Here is a 22,029-nt window from a genome sequence, read left to right as displayed (position 1 = left end):
CTCAGTTTTAAATGGGCAGCCCCTTATTCTAAGACCATGTCCCCTAGTTTTAGTTTCCCCTATGAGTGGAAATATCCTCTCTGCATCCACCTTGTCGAGCCCCCTCATTACCATATAAGTTTCAATAAGATCGCCTCTCATTCTTCTGAACTCCAATGAGTATAGGCCCAATCTACAAAACCTATCTTCATAAGTCAACCCCCTCGTCTCTGGAATCAACCTAGTGAACCTTCCATGAACAGCCTCCAATGCAAGTATATCCTTCCTCAAGCTGGTCTCTACCATGGACCTCTCCATGGTGGCACTCCAGGAGAATGGTCAGGGTAAACCGGTCTCTACCATGGACCTCTCCATGGTGGCACTCCAGGAGAATGGTCAGGGTAAACCGGTCTTTACCATGGACCTCTCCATGGTGGCACTCCAGGAGAATGATAAGGCCCCATTTTCAGAGCAGGCCAAACAGCAACATTGTGGCTTTGCCAGATGTATTGGGTTTTGCTTTATTTGGTTTTGAAATATCATCTACTATCTTTGGAACATCGGAACGGGGGGAGGCCTTTCAGCTCATCGAGCCTGTTCCACCATTTAATTAGATATTGGCTGGTCTCTATCATCACTCCATCTACCCACCTTAGTTCCAAAACCCTTAATACACTTCACTAACAAAAATATCACACTTTTAAAAATAGAGGGATCTCCAGGACTTTAATGTCAGCCGTGGCTCAGTGGGTAACACACTCGCCTCTGAGTCAGAAGGTTGTGGGTTCAATTCTCACTCCAGGGATTTGAGCACAAAAATCTAGGCTGACATTCCAGTGCAGTGCTGAGGGAGTGCTGCACTGTCGGAGGTGCCGTCTTTCGGATGAGACTTTAAAATTGAGGCCCCGTCTGCTCTCTCAGGTGGATGTAAACGATCCTGCAGCACTATTTCAAAGAAGAGCAGGGGGAGTTATCCCCGGTATGTCCTGGCCAATATTTGTCCCTCAACCAAGAGCACCAAAAACAGATTATCTGGCCATTATCACATTTCTGTGTGTGGGAGCTTGCTGTGCGCAAATTGGCTGCCGTGTTTCCCACAGCGACTACGCTCCAAAAAGTACTTCATTGACTGTATGGCGCTTTGAGATGGTCCAGTGGTGGTGAAAGGCGCTACATAAATGCAAGTCTTTCTTTTGCATGACCAGCTTCATTCTTTCTGCTCATAAATCTGACTCATAACATCTCTCTAATGTTGACAGCTCTGGTCTTAAGTTCTCGTCTTCTCCACCCGACTCTATTCCCCACATTGGAGCCTATTGTCCTTTCATGGTTTGCTTAGCAGCGAGTGAGCAACGAGGGGCCCAGGCTTCTGGGATGAGGGTCACAGTCTTCATGGTTGGCATTGGCTCAACTGCTTTAGGTTCTAGGCAGGAAGTTTCATAGGTTTTTTTGGCAAGCGTGTTCCTCCGTTTGGAGATGATCATGTGCTATTTGGATCATTTCATATTCCTACATTGCAGCAGCGACTACACTTTCAAAAGCACTTCATTGGCTGTAAAAGCGCTTTGGGATGTCCTGAAACTCACTGCAGCAATGCAAGGTCTTTCTTTATTTTCATTTCTGTCACATTTAATTGACTGCGTGGTATTTGGGAGCTCTTGAGGATGTGAAAGGTGTTATATAAACGCAAGTTATAAATCCAATCAAGTCACTAATGAATCCAATAGGGGATTCAGGAGCAACTTCTTTGCCCAGAGAATGTGGAACTTGCTGCCACAGGGAGTGGTTGAGGCGAATGGTATAGATGCATTTAAGAAAGACTTGGATTTATAAAGCGCCTTTCACGACCACTGGACGTCTTAAAGCGCGTTACAGTCAATGAAGTACTCTTGGAATGTCGTCACTGTTGCAATGTGGGAAACGCGGCAGCCAATTTGCGCACAGCAAGCTCCCACACACATCAATGTGATAATGACTAGAGAAGCTAGACAAGCACATGAGGGAGAAAGGAATAGAAGGATATGTTGATGGGGTGATAGGAAGAGAGGTGGGAGGGGGCTCGTGTGGAGCATAAGCACTGGATCGGACCTGTTGGGCCGAATGGCCTGTTGCTGTGTTGTACATTCTACGTGAGTTCTTTATTTAACTTATACTTTGATTTGGTCAATTATTGGTGGCAGACTATCCGCACAGTTCTCATTAATGAAATACTGTGGCCTTATTTGTAACCGTGTCCTCTATTATCTGTTTGAGCAGTCCTTTGAGATGTTTATGTGCAGTGCACGCTGCCTAATTTGTGCCCATCAAGGTGAGAGATGTTATTGCTGGGGAAAGGAAAATCTATTTCGGGCATTAAGCAATCCCAGGTCAAATATAGCGCGACTAGACACAGAATAAAGCTCACTCTATTCTGTCTCAACAATAACATCTTTTTTGGCGGGGCCGGGAACACAAACACATTCAAATGTTGTTGAAGAGATTTACTTGAATGGTACCAGGCATGACAGCCTTCGGTTACGTGGATAGACTGGAGAAGCTGGGATTGTTCTCCTTAGAGCATAGAAGGTAAAGGGGCGATTTGGTAGAGGTCTTCAAAATTAGGGAATGGTTTGGACAAAGAAAGGAGAAAGAAAGACTTGCATTTCTATAGCGCCTTTCACCGGACGTCTCAAAGTGCTTTACAGCCAATGAAGTACTTTTTGGAATGTGGGAAACGCAGCAATTTGCACACAGCAAGCTCCCACAAACAGCAATGTGACAATGACCAGATCATCTGTTTTTGTTACGTTTATTGAGGGATAAATATTAAATAGGAGAAAATGGTCCCAGTGGCAGAGGTGTTGGTAACCAGAGGCCGCAGATTTAAGGTGACTGGCAAAAGAAGCAGAGGCGACACGAGGAAGACATATTGGTCTCCTTATTTAAGGAGGGATATACTTGCATTGGAGGCAGTTCAGAGAAGGTTCACGAGGTTGATTCCTGAGATGAGAGGGGTTGTCATATGAAGAAGGGTTGAGCAGGTTGGGCCTGTACTCATTGGAGTTTAGAAGAATGAGAGGTGATCTTATTGAAACGTATAAGATTCTGAGGGGGCTCGACAAGGTAGGTGCAGAGAGGATGTTTCCCCTCGTGAGGGAATCTAGAACTAGGGGGCCTAGTTTCAGAATAAGGGGTCGCCCATTCAAAACAGAAACGAGGAAGAATTTCTTCTCGCAGAGGGTCGAGAATCTTTGGAATTCTGTACCCCAGAGAGCTATGGCGGCTGGATCATTGAATAATTTTAAGGTGGCGATAGACAGATTTTTGAAAGATAAGGAAGTCAAGGGGTTATGGGGAGCGGGCGGGGAAGTGGAGTTGAAGCCAAGATCAGATCAGCCATGATCTTATTGAATGGCGGAGCAGGCTCGAGGGGCCGTATGGTCTCCTCCTGCTCCTATTTCTTATGTCCTTATGCAGCAACATTTTTTACGCGGCGAGCTGTGGCGATCAGGAACACGCTGCCTGAAAGGGCGGTGGAAGCAGATTCACTAGCAACTTTCTAAAGGGGAATTGAGTAAATAATCGAAGTGGAAACATTTGCAGGACCGTGGGGAAAGAGCAGGAGGGGGAGTGGGACTAGTGGCCGTTTGCAAAGGGCTGGCACAGGCACGATGGGCTGAATGGCCATTCTACGCACCTAAGACGTGTGACAGCGCAAGAAACGCCTCAACGCGGGCCGCATCGGCAAAGGCAGACCGCAGCCGCTCCTGGGAGCGAGGGAGCAGCCCGCTAGCCTTTAGCGCGGCGGCGGACCAGGAACGGGCATCTCGGCCCCCGATTCTCAGCTGGGCAGAGAGGACGCAGGGTGGCAACGCCGGAGAATTTTATTTATGTTTTAAAAGCGGCCCCTGGACGCGCGGCAGTCGGACAGACATTTTGGCTGCCGGTTGCCAAGCAACACATGCCAACGGGCGGTGATTGACGAGAGACAGTTGGCTTTGTGGGCGGACGTGCTGCGGGCAGGGGCTGGGTGGCGAGCCAAGACGCGAAAAAAAGCAGGGTGAAAATCAAAAACGCACATTATTCCATTAGACATTAGTGTGGTAATTTTTCAACAGTGTATCTCCATTCTGTATAATTTACAGAACCAAATTAGACAGGGCAGCTCTGCAATTATCCTAACCACAATCTGCCAGTCAAGCTTAAACGACATTAAGTGAGCTCCTTGCAAACTGAACAAGAAGCCGAAAATTCCATTGATTTGAAACCAAGCCTTGAGCCCCTGCTAGGTCATCCACTGTAACTCTTTCTTCCTCTGGATCTCCAACGCGGTGGAACCTCTCTCACCTGCATCAGGGTTCCACCGTTCCCTCTGCTTACCTTGCGTGCCTTCCACCAACTACTTTCAGCGTGATATTGTCCAAGGCCGGACAGCAAAATGCCTCCCACCCACTGTCTCAGCTGGGAAGGGGTATAGCGGACAGGCTGGTGCAGTGGGCCAGCACTGCCGGCCTTTCAGCTCTTTATACCGGCCGACAGAGAAAGAAGAGAGAAAGACAGTACTTTTGAAGTGTAGCCACTGTTGTAATATGGGGAGTTTCATCTCATAACTCCCCTGCTCTTCTTCGAAATAGTGCCATGGGATCTTTAACGTCCACCTGAGAGAGCAGGCGAGGGCCTCGGTTTAAGGTCTCATCGGAAAGACGGAACCTCCGACAGTGCAGCACTCCCTCAGCACTGCACTGGGAGTGTCAGCCTAGATTTTCTTTTGAGCTCAAGTCCCTGGAGTGGGACTTGAAGTTGCTCAGCTTCTCATAAGAAAGACAGGTTAGTGTTTCGGGTGCTTAGGAACTCATCATCATAGGTAGTCCCTCGAATTTGAGGAAGACTTGCTTCCACTCTAAAAGTGAGTTCTCAGGTGACTGTACAGTCCAATACTGGAATTACAGTCCCTGTCACAGGTGGGACAGACAGTGGTTGAAGGAAAGGGTGGGTGGGACAGGTTTGCCGCACGCTCCTTCCGCTGCCTGCGCTTGGTTTCTGCATGCTCTCGGCGACGAGACTCGAGGTGCTCAGCGCCCTCCCAGATGCTCTTCCTCCACTTAGGGCGGTCTTGGGCCAAGGATTCCCAGGTGCCGGTGGGGGATGTTGCACTTTATCAAGGAGGCTTTGCGGGTGTCCTTGAAACATTTCCTTTGGCCAGCTGGGGCTCGCTTGCCATGTAGGACCACCAACCTGACTCTGCCACACAGCACTGCCCCCCCAGTCATCAAAATCCACGGCTCGGCATTGGACAATTTCCATACCTCGGGAGCCTACTATCAGCAAAGGCAGACATCGATGACGAGTTTCAACGTCGCCTCCAGTGCGCCAGCGCAGCCTTCGGTCGCCTGAGGAAGAGAGTGTTTGAAGACCGGGACCTCAAATCTGGCACCAAGCTTATGATCTACAGGTCAGTAGTGATACCCGCACTCCTATATGGCTCAGAGACGTGGACCATATACAGTAGGCACCTGAAAGTGCTGGAGAAGTACCTCTGCAAGATCCTGCAAATCCCCTGGGAGGATAGATGCACCAACGTCAGTGTTCTCGCTCAGGCCAACATCCCCAGCATCGAAGCACTGACCACACTCGACCAGCTCCGTTGGGCGGACCGCATCGTCCACATGCCTGACACGAGACTCCCAAAGCAAGCGCTCTACTCGGAACTCCTGCACGGCAAGCTTAGGGAACGACAGAGGATTGGCTGGACATAAGTAGACCAAGCATTCATCTAGTTCATCTTCCACCATCCTGGTAGTCGCATGATACAACGAGAACGGAGCTGAGACACATTATTGTGAATAGTGCAGAAGGAATTTTGCCCTGCATCAGATCCATGCTGTTCCTGTTTTGGGAGTGCCTGTTACTGGATAAGTGAGAAAACGTTCTGTGCTGATGCCTTGAAGAGCAGAAGATTACACGATTTAAACTGGAGGAAGGGCAGAGAGTAAACAGGACAGAAAGATGTAAAATAGGATTTAGCGCGGAGAAAGAGAGAGAGAGAGACAGGAATGTTGCAAAACACAATGGGAGATGATTGAAGTGTTAACTGGAAGGCCAGGTTGATAATGGGACCATGGAATGTCTGTAAGCGTGAACACATGGAGAGGTGCGTCATGAACAAAGTGTGTTCGGTTCAGGTTGGCAGTAAGATGGATCAGCATCTGAACTTGAAGCTCGGCATTCTCCAACCACCTTGCCCTGATTTGCGTCACACTCCTTAGCACCCTTCTCAATCTTGAGCACCGCATGCAGTTCTGGTCACCGGATACAGGAAGGATGTGATTGCACTAGATAGGCTGCAGAGGAGATTTACCAGGATGTTGCCTGGACTGGAGAGCTATGGAGAGAGATTGGATAAGTTGGGGTTGTTTTCTTTGGAGCAGAGGAGGCTGAGGGGAGATCTGACTGAGGTGTATAAAATTATAAGGGGCCTAGATAGAATGGATAGGAAGGACCTATTTCCCTTAGCAGAGGAGTCAACAACCAGGGGATATAGATTTAAAGTAATTGGTAGGTATAGAGGGAATTTGAGGGGAAATTTCTTCATCCAGAGGGTGGTGGGGGTCTGGAACTCACTGCCTGAAAGGGTGGTAGAGGCAGAAACCCTCACATTTAAAAAGTACCTGGATGTGCACTTGAAGTACCATAACCTACAGGGCTACAGACCAAGAGCTGGAAAGTGGGATTGGACTGGATTGCTCTTTGTTGGTCGGCACGGACATGATGGGCCGAAATGGCCTCCTTCCGTGTTGTAAATTTCTATGATTCTATGGTGGTGTCCTGCACTGTAATAAAATTCACCAATCTACTGGAACTGCACAGCAAGTTGCTCAGCTTCTCACAGGTTAGTGCTATGGGTACATTGGAACTACACAGGAATGGCTAGTCAAAAGTAGTCCACGGTTACATCTAACTTGCCTTCCACCATCCTGGTAGTTGCATGATACAATGAGAATATACTTGCATTGGAGGCAGTTCAGAGGAGGTTTACGAGATTGATTCCTGAGATGAGGGGGTTGTCATATGAGGAAAAGTTGAGCAGGTTGGGCCTATACTCATTGGAGTTTAGAAGAATGAGAGGTGATCTTATTGAAATGTATAAGATTCTGAGGGGGCTTGACAGGGTAGATGCAGAGAGGATGTTTCCCCTCGTGGGGGAATCTAGAACTAGGGGGCATAGTTTCAGAATAAGGGGTCACCCATTAAATGAGGAGGAATTTCTTCTCTCGGAGGATCGAGAATCTGTGGAATTCTCTGCCCCAGAGAGCTGTGGAGGCTGGGTCATTGAAAATATTCAAGGTGGAGATAGACAGATTTTTGAACGATAAGGGCGTCAAGGGTTATGGGGAGCGGGCGGGGAAGTGGAGTTGATGTTAGGATCAGATCAGCCATGATCTTATTGAATGGCGGAGCAGGCTCGAGGGGTCAATTGGCCGACTCCTGCTCCTATTTCTTATGTTCTTATATAACTGTAGCACAGAAGAATCTTTTTGTTGGCACTCACCTAGCTCTCTCAATTAAAATGAGTTAAATTTTACAGATATCGCTCTAAAATTGAATGATTTTGAACTTTGTTGAGGCCTGCTCCGAAGAGGCTGCTTGCCTAGCCACCATTTTGGAATACTGGCCCAAATGGACGCCTCCGTGGACACGATAACGGCTTTGAATGGATCTCATTCCTTGCACTTTTCATCTTTCCTTTTTTTTAGTTTTTTTATCAGTGAACTGAAGGATTTCCCGTTGCATTGTCCAGAGTGAGCCATGGACAACGCACTGTTTTGTAATGACACGTGATATGTCATGCTACAGAATTGTAGAAACTTACAGCACAGCGGGAGGTCCTTCCGCCCATCATGGCTGTGCAGGATCTTTGAAAGAGAAGTCGCGTTTAGTCCCACCCCTCCTACCTTTTGTCTGTAACCCTGTAAAGTTCCTCATCCTCGACTACCTGTCCAACTCCCTTTTCTAAAATGATTGATGGAATCCACTGCCTGACTTTACAGGTCGAGCGTTCCAGATCCCCAACAACTCTCTATGAGTGAAAATATTTCTCCTCATCTCCCCCTCTAGACCTTTTGCCAAAGACTTTGAATCTCTGACCTCTGGTTGTTGACCCACTCACCAGAGGGAATAATCGTTCTCTGTCTACTCCATCCAAACCTCTTGAATGTAATAGACAAAGTATTATTCTGCTGCTCAGGTGTGAGCTATGTTGAATGTGACATATCTCTTTTTCGGATTTTGGGACCACAAAGAGATGGGTCACATTCAGCATAGCCCGCACCTGAGCAGCAGAATAATACTTTGTCCATTATATTCTTTTGTCAGTCAGAGTAGTGATGGAAATTTGCAGATTGCACGTGCTTGTAAATTTCTGGTTCTAGGTCTGAAGAAACCAGCACGAAATGACTGGCTTTCCATCTTTTGTTCTAAAAATGCTTTTGCCACTTTGCAGAGTAGTGCCTGGTATGTGATACAGGAACTTGTATGTGTACCTTTATATTTTTTGAAACAGACAATTTCAGCTCTGGCTTAGTGGGTCGCACTCTTGCCTCTGAGGCAGAAAGTTGTGGGTTCACGTCCCCACTCCAGGAGCTTGAGCACATAAATCCTCGCTCTCACACTCCCAGTGTAGTACTGAGGGAGCGCGGCACTGCCGGAGGTGCCGTCTTTCGGACGAGACGCGAAACCAAGTTGCTCTCTCAGGTGGACGCCAAAGATCCCAGGGCACTATTTGGAAGAAAAACAGAGGAGTTATCCCTCGGTGTCCTGTGCCAATATTTATCCCTCAATCAGCGTAAACAAAAAAACAGATTATCTGGGTCATTATCAGATTGCTGTTTGTGGGAGCTTGCTGTGCGCAAATTGGCTGCCGCGTTTCCCACATTGCAACAGTGACTGCACTCCAAAACTCTTTCATTGGCTGTAAAGCGCTTTGAGACGTCCGGTGGTCGTGAAAAGCGCTCTATAGATCCAAGTCTTTCTTTTTTAAACCCAGAGTGTTATATAAAAAATAAGGATCGGGGTGTAGGAGTTTCAGATGTGGACTTAGTCACCTCTACACATCTTGATCGAATTACTCTGCCCCCTCTAACTCTGTTTCACAGAAGACGAGACTTGATCTGCGCTCCCCACATAAAATGACACGGGAGATAGTTAATGAATCTTCAAATTTAAAGAGTTCACCGAAAAGCCACCACATCTTGGCCCGCTCCGAGTTGCTGAGCGTTGAAGATGTTTTGAGTGTAACGCACTGCCACATTCCTCCACATGGGCGGCGACATCACGTCTCCTTTCCGCTGCAGGCGAACATAATTGTGGCCACGTTTTCCATTAAGGATTTTTCCCAGGTGGGATACATTATCCCGAGCACTGGCTTGCAAAAACGTTCTTGCAATCAAGTTCTTTTGAGTAATGCGTCCCACCTGGGAGCGCTGTTACTGGGAAAGCTCTCCGCGCTGAATTAAGCCGGGAAAGGGAGTGAGGCACCAAAGAGAGGGGAAAACTTTGCAAAAAAGGAGTCGGGAAGGAGGTCACAGGCCGCCTCAACTTGGCTCCTTGTTTCTTCGAACCGAATGGCTTTGACCAGGGCGTTGGGTGGGGTGGGGGGCGGGAGGCGGGGGGAGATCGCCAGCGAGCTTTCCTATTGGAGATTGATACATTCCATTTGAGGGAGGGGCTGATGGTTTTATTTTATAATGAAAGTCAATAAAAAAAAATAGCACAGTTTATTTTTTTGCAAAGAGGAAAAATCTGTCAGGCTCAATCAACTTCCTAGCACATATGAGTCAACAGGATACATAGTCCCTCAAGCCAGCACTAATGGTTATTAATTTAATAAGCTCATATTGAGAGACCACTTGGATGAAAAATGGATCGGCCACAGGTCGGAGAACATTTTCCAACTTGCAATTTAAGGTGTTGGACAAAAGGTTGGAGCAAAATCTTCGGGTCAAGCTTTTGTTCTGGTGTCAGCTGTGGCTCAGTGGGCAGCACTCTCGCCTCTGAGTCAGAAGATTGTGGGTTCAAGTTCCACTCCAAAAACTTAAGCACAAATTTCTCTGCCGTGCTGAGGGAGCGCTGCACTGCCAGAGGAGACATTAAGCCGAGGCCCTCTCGAGCGGAAGTAAAAGAACCCACGGCACTATTTCAATGATTTATCCTTCAACCGACATCACGAAAAACAGATGATATGGTCACTGTTGTTTGTCGAAGCTTGCTGTGTGCAAATTGGCTTTTTAAAAATGTATTCATTCTCGGGATGTGGGCGTTGCTGGCAAGGCCGTCATTTATTGCCCATCCCTAATTGCCCCTTGAGAAGGTGGTGGTGAGCCGCCTTCTTGAACCGCTGCAGTCCCGTTTGGTGAAGGTGCTCCCACAGTGCTGTTAGGGAGGGAGTTCCAGGATTTTGACCCAGCGACGATGAAGGAACGGCCGATGTATTTCCAAGTCAGGATGGTGTGTGACTTGGAGGGGAACGTGGAGGTGGTGGTGTTCCCATGGGCCTGCTGCCCTTGTCCTTCTAGGCGGTAGAGGTGGCGGGTTTGGGAGGTGCTGCCGAAGAAGTCTTGGCGAGTTGCTGCAGTGCATCTTGTAGATGGTGCACACTGCAGCCAGGGGGCGCCGGTGGTGGAGGGATTGAATGTTGAAGGTGGTGGATGGGGTGCCGATCAAGTGGGCTGCTTTGTCCTGGATGGTGTCGAGCTTCTTGAGTGTTGTTGGAGCTGCACTCACCCAGGCAAGTGGAGAGTATTCCATCACTTTCCTGACTTGTGCCTTGTCTTTGGTGGAAAGGGAGTCAGGAGGTGAGACACTCGCCGCTGAATACCCAGCCTCTGACCTGCTCTTGTAGCCACAGTATTTCCTACATTACAACAGTGAGCACACTTCAAAAGTACGTAATTGGTTGTAAAGCGCTTTGGGACGACCTGAGGTCGTGAAAAGCGGTTTCGAAATGCGAGTCTCGCTCTTCTTTCCCTGTGGATTCAGGTGGGTCCATTCATGAACGGATTGTGATAAGTCATTCAGGTTTCACTGGGACTCTCAGAGCTGTGCGATTACATTTCAAACGTTCTTTCTATAGGGTGTGGGTGTTTAGCTAACTGATTTCATGGGGGATTTGTTGGAGTGAGGGAGAGACAAGGGATTAAGAAACTGATCCCTTCCTGCCCTTACTTTAATGCCACCACTTCCTACCCAACTGCAATCCTGCTCTTTCTTTGCCGGAAAGCCTTAAGGCATTTTTGGCTTTGTGTAAAGAAATGACTTGCATTTCTATAGCACCTTTCACCACCTCGGGGTCTCCCTAAATGCTTCACAGCCAATGAAGTACTTCATAGAATCAGGGAACGGGCATGGAAGGAGGCCCGTCGAGCCCGTGCCGGCTCTCTGCAAGAGCACCTCAGCTAGTCCCACTCCCCCCCCCGCCCTTTCCCCATAGCCCTGCAATTTACTTTTCCTTCAGGTACTTATTCAATTCCCAGTGTCAGCCGTGGCTCAGTGGGCAGCACACTTGCCTCTGAGTCAGAAGGTTGTGGGTTCAAGTCCCACTCCAGGGACTTGAGCACATAAATCCAGGCGGACACTCCCAGTGCAGTGCTAAGGAAATGCTGCACTGTTGGGGGTGCTGTCTTTCAGACGAGATGTTAAACTGAGGCCCTCTCTGCCCTCTCAGGTGAACGTAAAAGATCCCATGGCACTATTTTGCAGGGGAGTTATCCCCGGTGTACTGGGCCAATATCTATCCCTCAATCAAAGTAACAAAAGCAGATTGTCAGGTCATTATCACATTGCTGTTTGTGGGAGCTTGCTGTGCGCAAATTGGCTGGTGTGTTTCCCACATTGCAACAGTGGCTACACTTCAAAAGTACTTAATTGGCTGTAAATCACTTTGAGATGCCTGGTGGTCGTGAAAGGCGCTATATAAATGCAAGTCTTTCTTTTGAAAGCCACGATTGAATCTGCTTTTTGAAGTACAGTCCACATTCTCACCACTCTCTGGGTAAATAAGTTTCTCCTGAAAATCCCTATTGGATTTCTCAGTGACTACCTTGTAGTTCTGGCCCCTAGTTTTGGACTTTTCCCCCGCCCCCCCATCCGCCCACAACTGAAAACATCTTCGCCACATCGTGACGAGTCCGTCTTCGTAACGGCTAAGGAATGATTGTTTCCCTTTGTCTCGGCTCAGTGGCACACCCAGGGTCCCAGCGTTGCGGCCGATTAAGCAACCTAGCACCCAGTCCCTTCGTCTTCTCCCTGCTTAGGCAGTCCCTCGGGGTCGAGGATGACTTGCTTCCACACTAACACGAGTTCTCAGGCGGCTGATGAGACCAATGCGGGACCTGCAGTCTCTGTCGCAGGTGGGGCAGAAGGCGGTTGGCGGGACGGCTGGGTGGGGGGGGGGGGGGCGCTTGGGTTGCCGTGCGCTCCTTCCGCTGCTTGCGCTTGGCTTCCGCGCGGTCCCGGTGAAGAGACTCGAGGTGTTCGGCGAGTTCCCGGATGCTCCTCCTCCACTTTGGGCGGTCCTGGGCCGGGGATTCCCAGATGTCGGTGGGGGGGATGTTGCATTTTTTCAAGGCGGGTTTGAGGGTGTCCTTGAAGCGTTTTGTCTGCCCTCCCGGGGCTCGCTTGACGTGTCGGAGCTCGGAGTAGAGCGCTTGCTTCGGGAGTCCAGCGCCGGGCGTGCGGACAATGTGGCCCGCCCAGCGGAGCCGGTCGAGCGTGGGCTGGGGATGTTGGCCTGAGCGAGAACACTGGCGTTGGTACGCCTATCCTGCCAATAGATTTGCAGGAGTTTGCGGAGGCAGCGTTGGTGGGGCTTTGAGGTGCCTGCTGCACACATACTTCACAATATTGCTTGTCACCTGCAAAACGTGGGTTAAAAGATTAGCTGGACACATTGGGATGAAGTGGAGAGGATCAGATTACAAATGGCAATGCACAGTCTCTCTGAATAAGGGTTGAGCCCCTTGAGTTTTTAACGAATTAGCGGCTGGCTGCTCCTTAATCTGTGGTGTGCAGCCCTTTGTAAGTAATCACTAGCTGTCTCTTGTACCTGGCAGCAATTAACTCTTTCAGCACCAGTGCATCAAACCGTGCAAACACACGAGACCTCGGGTATTCCTCAGTCTCTCCTCGGTTGTCTGTAGAACGAGAAATCTTGCAGCTTTAAGGAAAGACAGACATGATTCTTAGTGAGCTGACATTAAACATGTATAAATACTGATATGCATTCACGATCAGCTTGCATCTATATAGCGCCTTTCACATTCTCAGGACGTCCCAAAGCGCTTTACAGCCAGTGAAGTACTTTAGGAGTGTCGTCACTGTTGTAATGTGGGAAAGGCGGCAGACAATTTGCGCACAGCAAGCTCCCACAAACAGCAATGTGGTAATGACCAGATAATCTGTCTTTGTCATGTTGGCCGAGGGATAAATATTGGCCCCAGGACATCGGGGGTAACTCCGCTGCTCTTCTTCAAAATAGTGGCCATGGGATCTTTTATATCCACCTGAGAGGGCAGACGGGGCCTTGGTTTATTCGTCTCATCCGAAAGACAGCACCTCCGGCAGTGCAGCACTCCCTCAGCACCACACTGGGAGTGTCAGCCTAGATTTTTAAGTGCTTTAGTCCCTGGAGTGGGACTTGAACCCACAACCTTCCGACTCAGGCGGGTGTGCTGACCACTGGGCCGCGCTAGCTGGTGTGGGCCCTGCAGCACAGGCAGGGCTCCCACATTCAATCCCCTGGCGGTGCTGGTTTGGCTGACCGCAGCTGGTGCAGCGGTTAGCGGGCCTCCTACCGATCGGTATGTGTGTCCTTGGGCTGGCGGAGAGCTAGAACAGGCAGCCTTCATTCCGCTGATCACGGTCCAGTGACCGCCCTGGGTGAGCGGAGGTTGGGTGGGGGCAGAATTGGGCTCACGGCGAGGCCTCTGCAGTGGAATAGCCTGCCGACACTCGGGGTTGGGGGGGGTGGTGGGGGGCGGTTGAAAGCCGTCCTTGCTGGATGCGTGAAACCCTCTCAAACCGCCCCGTTTTACACCGTGCCCAATATTCAGTGTAAAGCGGGCCGGATCATCGCTATGAGCCTGTGTCGAGCTATCAGCTTCATCCCCTGAAGGGCTTTGCTCATGAGGTGTCAGAAGGCTGTTTACACTTGGGGACCTGGAGACCAGCATGATCCACTGCTCTGTGTTCTCTAAGGGAGTTGAGATAACTGAGATTGTGAGATTATGCATATTTATCAATCATCATTACAACACTGACATTTTTTCCCATTGCTGTCTTTCGGATGAGACGTTAAACCGAGGCCCCGTCTGCTCTCTCAGCTGGATGTAAAAGATCCCATGGCACTATTTTGAAGAAGAGCAGAGGAGTTATCCCCGGTGTCCTGGGGCCAATAGTTATCCCTCAATCAACATAACAAAAAAAAAAATCATGATCACATTGCTGTTTGTGGGAGCTTGCTATGCTGCAAATTGGCTGCCGTGTTTCCCACATTACAACAGCGACTGCACTCCAAAAGTGCTTCGTTGGCTGCGAAGCGCTTTGTGACGTGCGGGGCGGTTGTGAAAGGCGTCGAGTTCGGGGCCCAGGAGAGGCGAGGGGCCCAGAGGCAGCACGGGCCCAGCCCACACTGCGATGTGTGTACGCGCACTAGGCCCGTGCAGCAGAGCTGGTCTCCAGTCGTCCTGGTTAACCCTTGCCACTGGACCAAGACCTAGCTCTGTCAAGCCCGTGTGGTGGCTGGTGTGCAACGGCCACCCCACGTTAAAAAAAATCCACGCACAGGCATCTTCCACCCTTCCACTTGCAGTTCGGGACCTGGAATATCAGGTCCTTCATTGAAACACCCGTGAACTCCTCCCTTTTTAGTGTGGAAGCAAGTCATCCTCGATACGAGGGACTGCCTAAGACTATACTATAATATACGATAGAAATGCCAGTCTTTCTATTATTTGCTGCACTGTATTATACACTGCAGAGCGGTATGTAACCTGGCCTGTCCCTTTAGGGCGACGGGGCCTAATTGTTGTCAATTAGCAGAACCCGGGGTCAACTTGGGTCTCGTTGCTGCTTCTGTGAATTGGCAGCGACATGGAATGATTGGGTTTCGAGCCCTTTCATTTGACACCACCTGTGGTGTGTGCGCGGACTGAATGTGAGAGTTACACGGGAGATAAAAGCAATGTCAGTCTCACACTCGATGATGCTATCTAAAGCCCCACAGCTGTGGTAGGGCCTTGTAACACACTCGGCCCCATCCATCATTCTCTACATGCACGTTGTCAGCTGATATATAAAAAGAAAAGGCTGGTGATTTCTCCTCAAATGTCTAAGTCTCTGGCATGCACGCCTCACACAGACGGAAAGAATCGATACCTCGCTGCTGCAATGCTGTTCTCTCCCCAGCTCTGTCAAAGCCTCTGTGGGCCAATCCGAAAGAAATGCCTCCCTGTTCACGGTTACACGCACCTGACAACTGGGATTTTTATTCGTTCCATTCTGTCTGTCCTGGTTTTTCGTTTCACCCAACTTTTTCAAAAACGCTCAAGCCAGCCAGTGTTCAGAGAATCATAGAAATTTACAGCACGGAAGGAGGCCATTTCGGCCCAACTTGTCCACGCCGGCCGACAAACAGCTATCCAGCTTAATCCCACTTTCCAGCTCTTGGTCCGTAGCCCTGTAGGTTACGGCACTTCAAGTGCACATCCAAGTACTTTTTAAATGTGGTGAGGGTTTCTGCCTCTACCACCCTTTCAGGCAGCGAGTTCCAGACCCCCACCGCCCTCTGGGTGAAAGACATGACCGCTCAAATCCCCTCTAAATCTAACAATTTCTTTAAATCTACGCCCTCTGGTTGTTGACCCCTGTGCTTAAGGAAATAGGTCCTTCCTATCCACTCTCTCTAGGCTCCTCATAATTTTATATACCTCAATAAGGTCTCCCCTCAGCCTCCTCTGTTCCAAAGAAAACAACCCCAGCTTATCCAATCTTTCCTCATAGCTAAAATTCTCAAGTCCTGGGAACATCCTCGTAAATCTCCTCTGTACCCTCTCTAGTGCAATCACATCTTTATCATCATCTGAAACTGTGCCCATCCCGAGCCAGGGACAATGGTCTCTGTAATGTATTTGCTTCATGGGTTCTTTGCTTAAGAATCTATAGCAACACATTGCTATTAAGAACTACTTGGCTTATTAACAAAGGTTTAACAATCACACGACACATTACCAGTTCATCCACCGGCTCACAACCACCTGCCTCATCATGGATGACCGAGACCCAACTGGCCGGGGTTTTATTGAGTCTTGTGAACATCACGTGACTGGCTGAGCCACTCACAATGCAACAGCTCTACAAACCTGTGAGCATACATTACAGTCTCAAACTGCGCTCATCCCAAACCAATTCCCATGGTGTTAAACTGCGCCTTTGTATAACCAGTGGATGTGACAATCATGGTCACCTGATCTGGCCAACGTTCAGGTGAAAGCAAGTGTTGCTGCCTGAACCAACCAGCACGCCTTGGCTGCAACAACGCTCAGCTGAATTGACCAGAAGGTGTTGCTGAGGTTCCAGATATTCGTAACGGGATCAATCCGAACTTATCCCTCCTGCACCAGTCGAGGTGAAGCCTGGTATTGACCTGCCTCCCATCTGTAGCCAATAGCCCCTCCCTCTGTAGACACTGAGTGATAGCACCTGTTGTTGAAAAAACAAGAAACTGCATTTATATGGTGCCTTCCATGGCGATGTATAGAAGATATGTGTGCGTCTGGCTAGGGAGAAAGAGCGGTGGGAGGGTGGACTGTCATCACGCAATCCCAGTTGTCACAAAGCAACTCTTTTGAAAATATAGAAAGAAAGACTTGCATTTATATAGCGCCTCTCACAACATCACAATGAGCTTTACAGCCAATGAAGTACTTGTGAAGTGTTGTAATATAGGAAATACAACAGCCAATTTGGGCACAGCAAGCTCCCTCAAACAGCAATGCAACGATGGCCAGATAATCTGCTTTTCTTGTTGTTAGATAAATATCAGCCAGAACACCGGGGATAACTCCCGTGTTCTTCTTTGAAATAGTGGCCATGGGATCTTTTACGTCCACCTGTGGGGGCAGACGGGGCCTCGGTTTAATGTCTCATCTGAAAGACAGCACCTCCGACAGTGCGGCGCTCCCTCAGCACGGCGCTGGAGTATCAGCCTAGATTTTTTGTCCTGGAGTGGGACATGAACCCACAACCTCCTGTCTCAGAGGCGAGTGTGCTGCCCACTGAATCACGGCTGACATTTGATTAAGGGTTAAATATTGGCCGATATGATTCACGTGCAAGCTCAGCACTCAATGGGTTAATTCACGTCAACGAATACTACTTGTTTCCTCTTTTCCTGGTTGCCCGTCACATGTTTAAGCTCCGGGGCAAAATCAAGGCTGATCAGGTTACTGGAGACAAACCTGTGTTTTGTTAGGCCAGAGGATTCGGCCTCTCCCGTGGGCTACTGTATTTCAGATATTAGAATTTGAAGGCAGCGTAATTGTCGAAGTGATTGACGGAACAAACACTTTCATGTTGCCACAGCTGAAATGATTCGGGTTCTCTTTGTGAGACGGGCCGGAGAACTCAGATGTGAACTTGAGATGTTACAAAGCTGTCACTTCGAATTATTATGTGACAGTAATAATGGCCCGAGGTGTATTAGTGCAGGTTTAACCTTGTGTGGCTGAAAAAACCTGGAGTTTGATTAGCTTCCCTTTTGTTAAAAAAAATAGTTACTGGGTCTTTGGTGTCAGCCGTGTCTCAGTGGGCAGCACCCTCGCCTCTGAGTCAGAAGGTTGTGGGTTCGAGTCCCACTCCAGGGACTTGAGCACAGAAATCTAGGCTGACACTCCCAGTGCAGTGCTGAGGGAGCGCTGCACTGTCGGAGGTGCCGTCTTTCAGATGAGACATTAAATCGAGGCCCTGTCTGCCCTCTCAGGTGGATGTAAAAGATCCCACGGCACTATTTCGAGCAAGAGCAGGGGGAGTTATCCCCGGTGTCCTGGGGCCAATATTTATCCCTCAATCAACATAACAAAAACAGATGATCTAGTCATTATCACATTGCTGTTTGTAGGAGCTTGCTGTGTACAAATTGGCTGCTGCGTTTCTTCCTTCTTCCTTCCCCTCTCTCTATCTCTGTTTCTCCAATGAATACCACGTGGTGGGTGTTAACGGTGTAAACCAGGTGATGGCAAATTGGTGGTTGTTTTACATCTCATTAAAGGCGAGGGGAATAAGAGTTGGTGAGAGAGGTGACACGGGATGCTAAGCCGCAATTTTACCCGTTTTATACCTGAGTCAAAAGGACCCCACTACTTGGGGGTTGCGGAAATGAAGGGTGGTCCTCGGGCAAGTCTATGGTGGGACTTGGCTGTAATGCGCTCACAGTTGAAGAGCTGATTGAGGCTCCATTTCCCCATGAACAATGGCCACTTGAGTGAAACACAAGGGGGCGACAGGTGCGTGTGGTACTCCGGACCCCGGTATGGGACAGCCCTTCAGAGCAGAGAAAACAATGAAAGACTTGCATTTCTACAGCACCATTCACGACCCACCGGACCTCCCAAAGCACCTTACAGCCAATGAAGTACTTTTGGAGTGTAGTCACTGTTGTAATGTGGGAAACGCAGCAGCCAATTTGCGCACAGCAAGCTCCCACAAACAGCAATGTGATAATGACCAGATAATCTGTTTTCATGATGTGGATTGAGGGATAAATATTGGCCCCCCCTGCTCCTCTTCGAAATAGTGGCCATGGGATCTTTTACGTCCACCTGAGGGGGCAGACGGGACCTCGGTTTAGCGTCTCATCCGAAAGACGGCACCTCCGACAATGTGGTGCTCCCTCAGCACTGCACTGGGAGTGTCAGCCTAGATTTTTTTTGTGCTCAAGTCTCTGGAGAGGGACTTGAGGACTTGTGGAGAGTCAGATCAGAGGAGCATGAAGAGCCTGCGAGGCACTAAATCATCAGGAGGAACCAGTTCAGTGTCACAGGGTAAGCGAGCGACACTCTCAGTGATCGGCCTGGACAGCCATGTGACGGGAGGCAACTAGCGGGAAGGCAATTGGCCTTTGAGACTGTCCAAGCGGTTTGCATGGCCATGCCTACCGTTTGAGAATGTGTTGGACGTTGCCGCAGTTGGAGACTGGGGCTATCCGTAGCTGGATAGAAACGCGGGGTAAAATTCCCTTTACGCTGCACTAAGGTATCAACCTGACATCTCCACTCCACCTGCCCTTGTGCCATCTCTGACGTGTGACCGCCAGCTTAATGTGACATTGTGTTTTGTCCCATGTCACCGCAAGTAAGAACACAAGCACATAAGAAATAGGAGCAGGAGTAGGTCCGATGGCCCCTCGAGCCTGCTCCGCCATTCAATAAGATCATGGCTGTTCATCGACCTCAACTCCACTTTCCCGCCCGATCTCCATATCCCTTGATTCCCCAGACTCCAAAAATCTATCGATCTCAGCCTTGAATATATTCAGAGACTCAGCATCCACAGCCCTCTGGGGCAGAAAATTCCAAAGATTCACCACCCTCTGAGTGAAGACATTCCTCCTCATCTCGGTCCTAAATGGCCGACCCCTTGTCCTGAGACTGTGTGACCCCTGGTTCTAGACTCTCCAGCCCGGGGGGAAACATCCTCTCAGCATCTACCCTGTCAATCCCACTCAGAATCTTGCATGTTTCAATGAGATCACCTCTCATTCTTCTAAACTCCAGAGAGTATAGGCCCATTCTATACAATCTCTTATAACCCCTGTGCTTTCTGACCGACATTGGCTTCTGGTTAAACAATTCCTCGATTTCAAAATTCTCATCCTTGTTTACAACTCACTCCATGGCCTCGCCCCTCCCTATCTTTTTCAGCCTCACAACCCCACAAGATGTCTATGCTCCTCAAATTCTGCCTCTTGAACATCCTTCATTTTATCTGCTCAACCATCGGTGGCCGTGCCTTCAGCTGCCTGGGCCCCAAGCTCCAGAACTCCCTCCCTAAACCTCTCCGCCTCTCTACCTCTCTTTCCTCCTTTAAGCCGCTCCTTAAAACCTACCTCTTTAAACAATCTTTTGGTCATCTGCCTTAATTTCTCCTTTTGTGGCTCGGTGTCAAATGCATCAGTTTTGTCTTGTAACACTGCTGTGATGCGCCTTGGGATGTTTTATTATGTTAAAGGTGCTATATAAATAAAAGTTGTTGTTGTTATTATCGTAAGACAGCCCTCTCATCCCAGAAATCAATATGGTGACCCTCCGTTGCACCACCTCCAAGGCAAGTATCCATCATCATCATCGTAGGCAGTCCCTCGGAATCGAGGAAGACTTGCTTCCACTCCAAACATGAGTCCTTCGGTGGCTGAACAGTCCAATATGGAAATTACAGACCCTGTCACAGGTGGGACAGACAGTCGTTGAGGGAAAGGGTGGGTGGGACTGGTTTGCCGCACGCTTCTTCCGCTGCCTGCGCTTGATTTCTGCATGCTCTCGGCAATGAGACTCGAGGTGCTCAGCGCCCTCGCGGATGCACTTCCTCCACTTAGGGCGGTCTTTGGCCAGGGACTCCCAGGTGTCGGTGGGGATGTTGCATTATATCAGGGAGGCTTTGAATCGTTTCCTCTGCCCACCTTTGGCTCGTTTGCAGTGACGGAGTTCCGAGTAGAGTGCTTGCTTTGGAAGTCTCGCGCCAGGCATGCGAGCAGTGTGGCCCGCCCAAGTATATCCTTCCTTTGATAAGGAGATCAAAACTGTGCACAATTGTAGCGGGCAGAAAGGGAATGAGTCAGTCGACCCATCAGCCTTCACCAGAGATGGACCCAGGAGCCACTGCTTCACCCCAGGGGGCCAACTTGTCACCCACAGTCTGGCAGGAGCAGTTCACCCACATAAATCTCAAGTGACCAATTTGCCAGCGAAGTATACCACGCGAGTGCCATGTAACCCATACGACGTCAGCCCAGTCCCTGCGGAGCGCTCTCTTGATATCACAAGTGTCAGTTCACTTTTAAACAATAGACCATTTTGTTCGGCTTTTTATGACATCTCGCTGTCACGGCAACGGCGCAGGCGATGACATACAGGGCTGTCTTTATCGAGTGTAACACGAGCAAGCTGAGGAAAGTTAATCTGGCCGTGGTTTACCCTCGGGCTTGTGGTATGACTCAGCTGTGGCTCAGACCTCTCGGCTCTGGGTGAGAAGGTTGTGGGTTCAAATCCCACTCCGGGGACTTGAGCACAAAAATCCAGGCTGACACTCCCAGTGCAGTGCTGAGGGAGCGCTGCACTGTCAGAGGTGCCGTCGTTCAGATGAGACGTTAAACCGAGGCCCCGTCTGCTCTCTCAGGTGGATGTAAAAGATCCCACGGCCTCTGTTTCGTAGAAGAGCAGGGGAAGTTCGCCTTGTTCTCCATTAAATGGGGCCATCCAGCACCCACAGGAACACACTGGGTCGTGAAAAGGCGCTATACAGATGCCAGTCTTTCTTCCTGCAATGAATTTTCAGCCCTTGCGGTTAAAAGGCCGTATGGTTGCCTCTGGTGCAGAAGTTACCTCTCCCTATCTTTAGAGGCTAGGAGCAGATGCCTGAAGCTGTGACTTGCACGTTATGGTTACCTACTCTTCCTCTTCGATGTGTCCTCACCACATGAAACGCAGGCTTATCGGACCCACCCTGAGCTGACCCTCGGTGATATCAGGAGCTGAAAGAATTTGGAAGAAGTGCTTTATCTTAGTGGAGGCATTAACCCATTGAGCATAAACAGCGGACAATGCAATGCGCTATAACTGCCCATCAATATTGCCAGTGCTACGTTTTAGGTAACCAGTTCCGACTCCAACTCATTTCCTCTAACCCCCTCCCCACAGCCCCAAAGCTCTGGACCTCCGCAGCTCCCTCAGCACTCCCACAGACATTTTGAAAAAGCCAAACTCGGTGTCACCCAGCCATGGCTCGGTAGCTCTTCTCTCCAGGTGC

The 22,029-nt window shown here is 49.4% G+C and overlaps 1 protein-coding gene and 1 long non-coding RNA gene across 5 annotated transcripts in view; one reads left to right on the top strand and one right to left on the bottom strand.

Moving 5' to 3' along the window:
• nfixb (nuclear factor I/Xb) overlaps positions 1–22,029 on the top strand; it is a 506,036-nt gene that overhangs the window by 275,952 nt on the left and 208,055 nt on the right. The gene's annotated exons all lie outside the window — the stretch shown is intronic.
• LOC139237942 (uncharacterized) lies at positions 8,578–20,380 on the bottom strand. Its single transcript, XR_011588547.1, has 3 exons — positions 20,114–20,380; positions 13,058–13,168; positions 8,578–8,733 (listed from the first exon to the last, which is right to left on the bottom strand). It is a non-coding gene; the product is annotated as an uncharacterized lncRNA (long non-coding RNA).

This window comes from Pristiophorus japonicus, chromosome 24 (assembly GCF_044704955.1).
Source record: "Pristiophorus japonicus isolate sPriJap1 chromosome 24, sPriJap1.hap1, whole genome shotgun sequence".
Taxonomy (NCBI): Eukaryota; Metazoa; Chordata; class Chondrichthyes; family Pristiophoridae; genus Pristiophorus; species Pristiophorus japonicus.
Note: the sequence above shows the minus strand (reverse complement) of the source record. Positions and strands in the feature narration are given on the sequence as shown.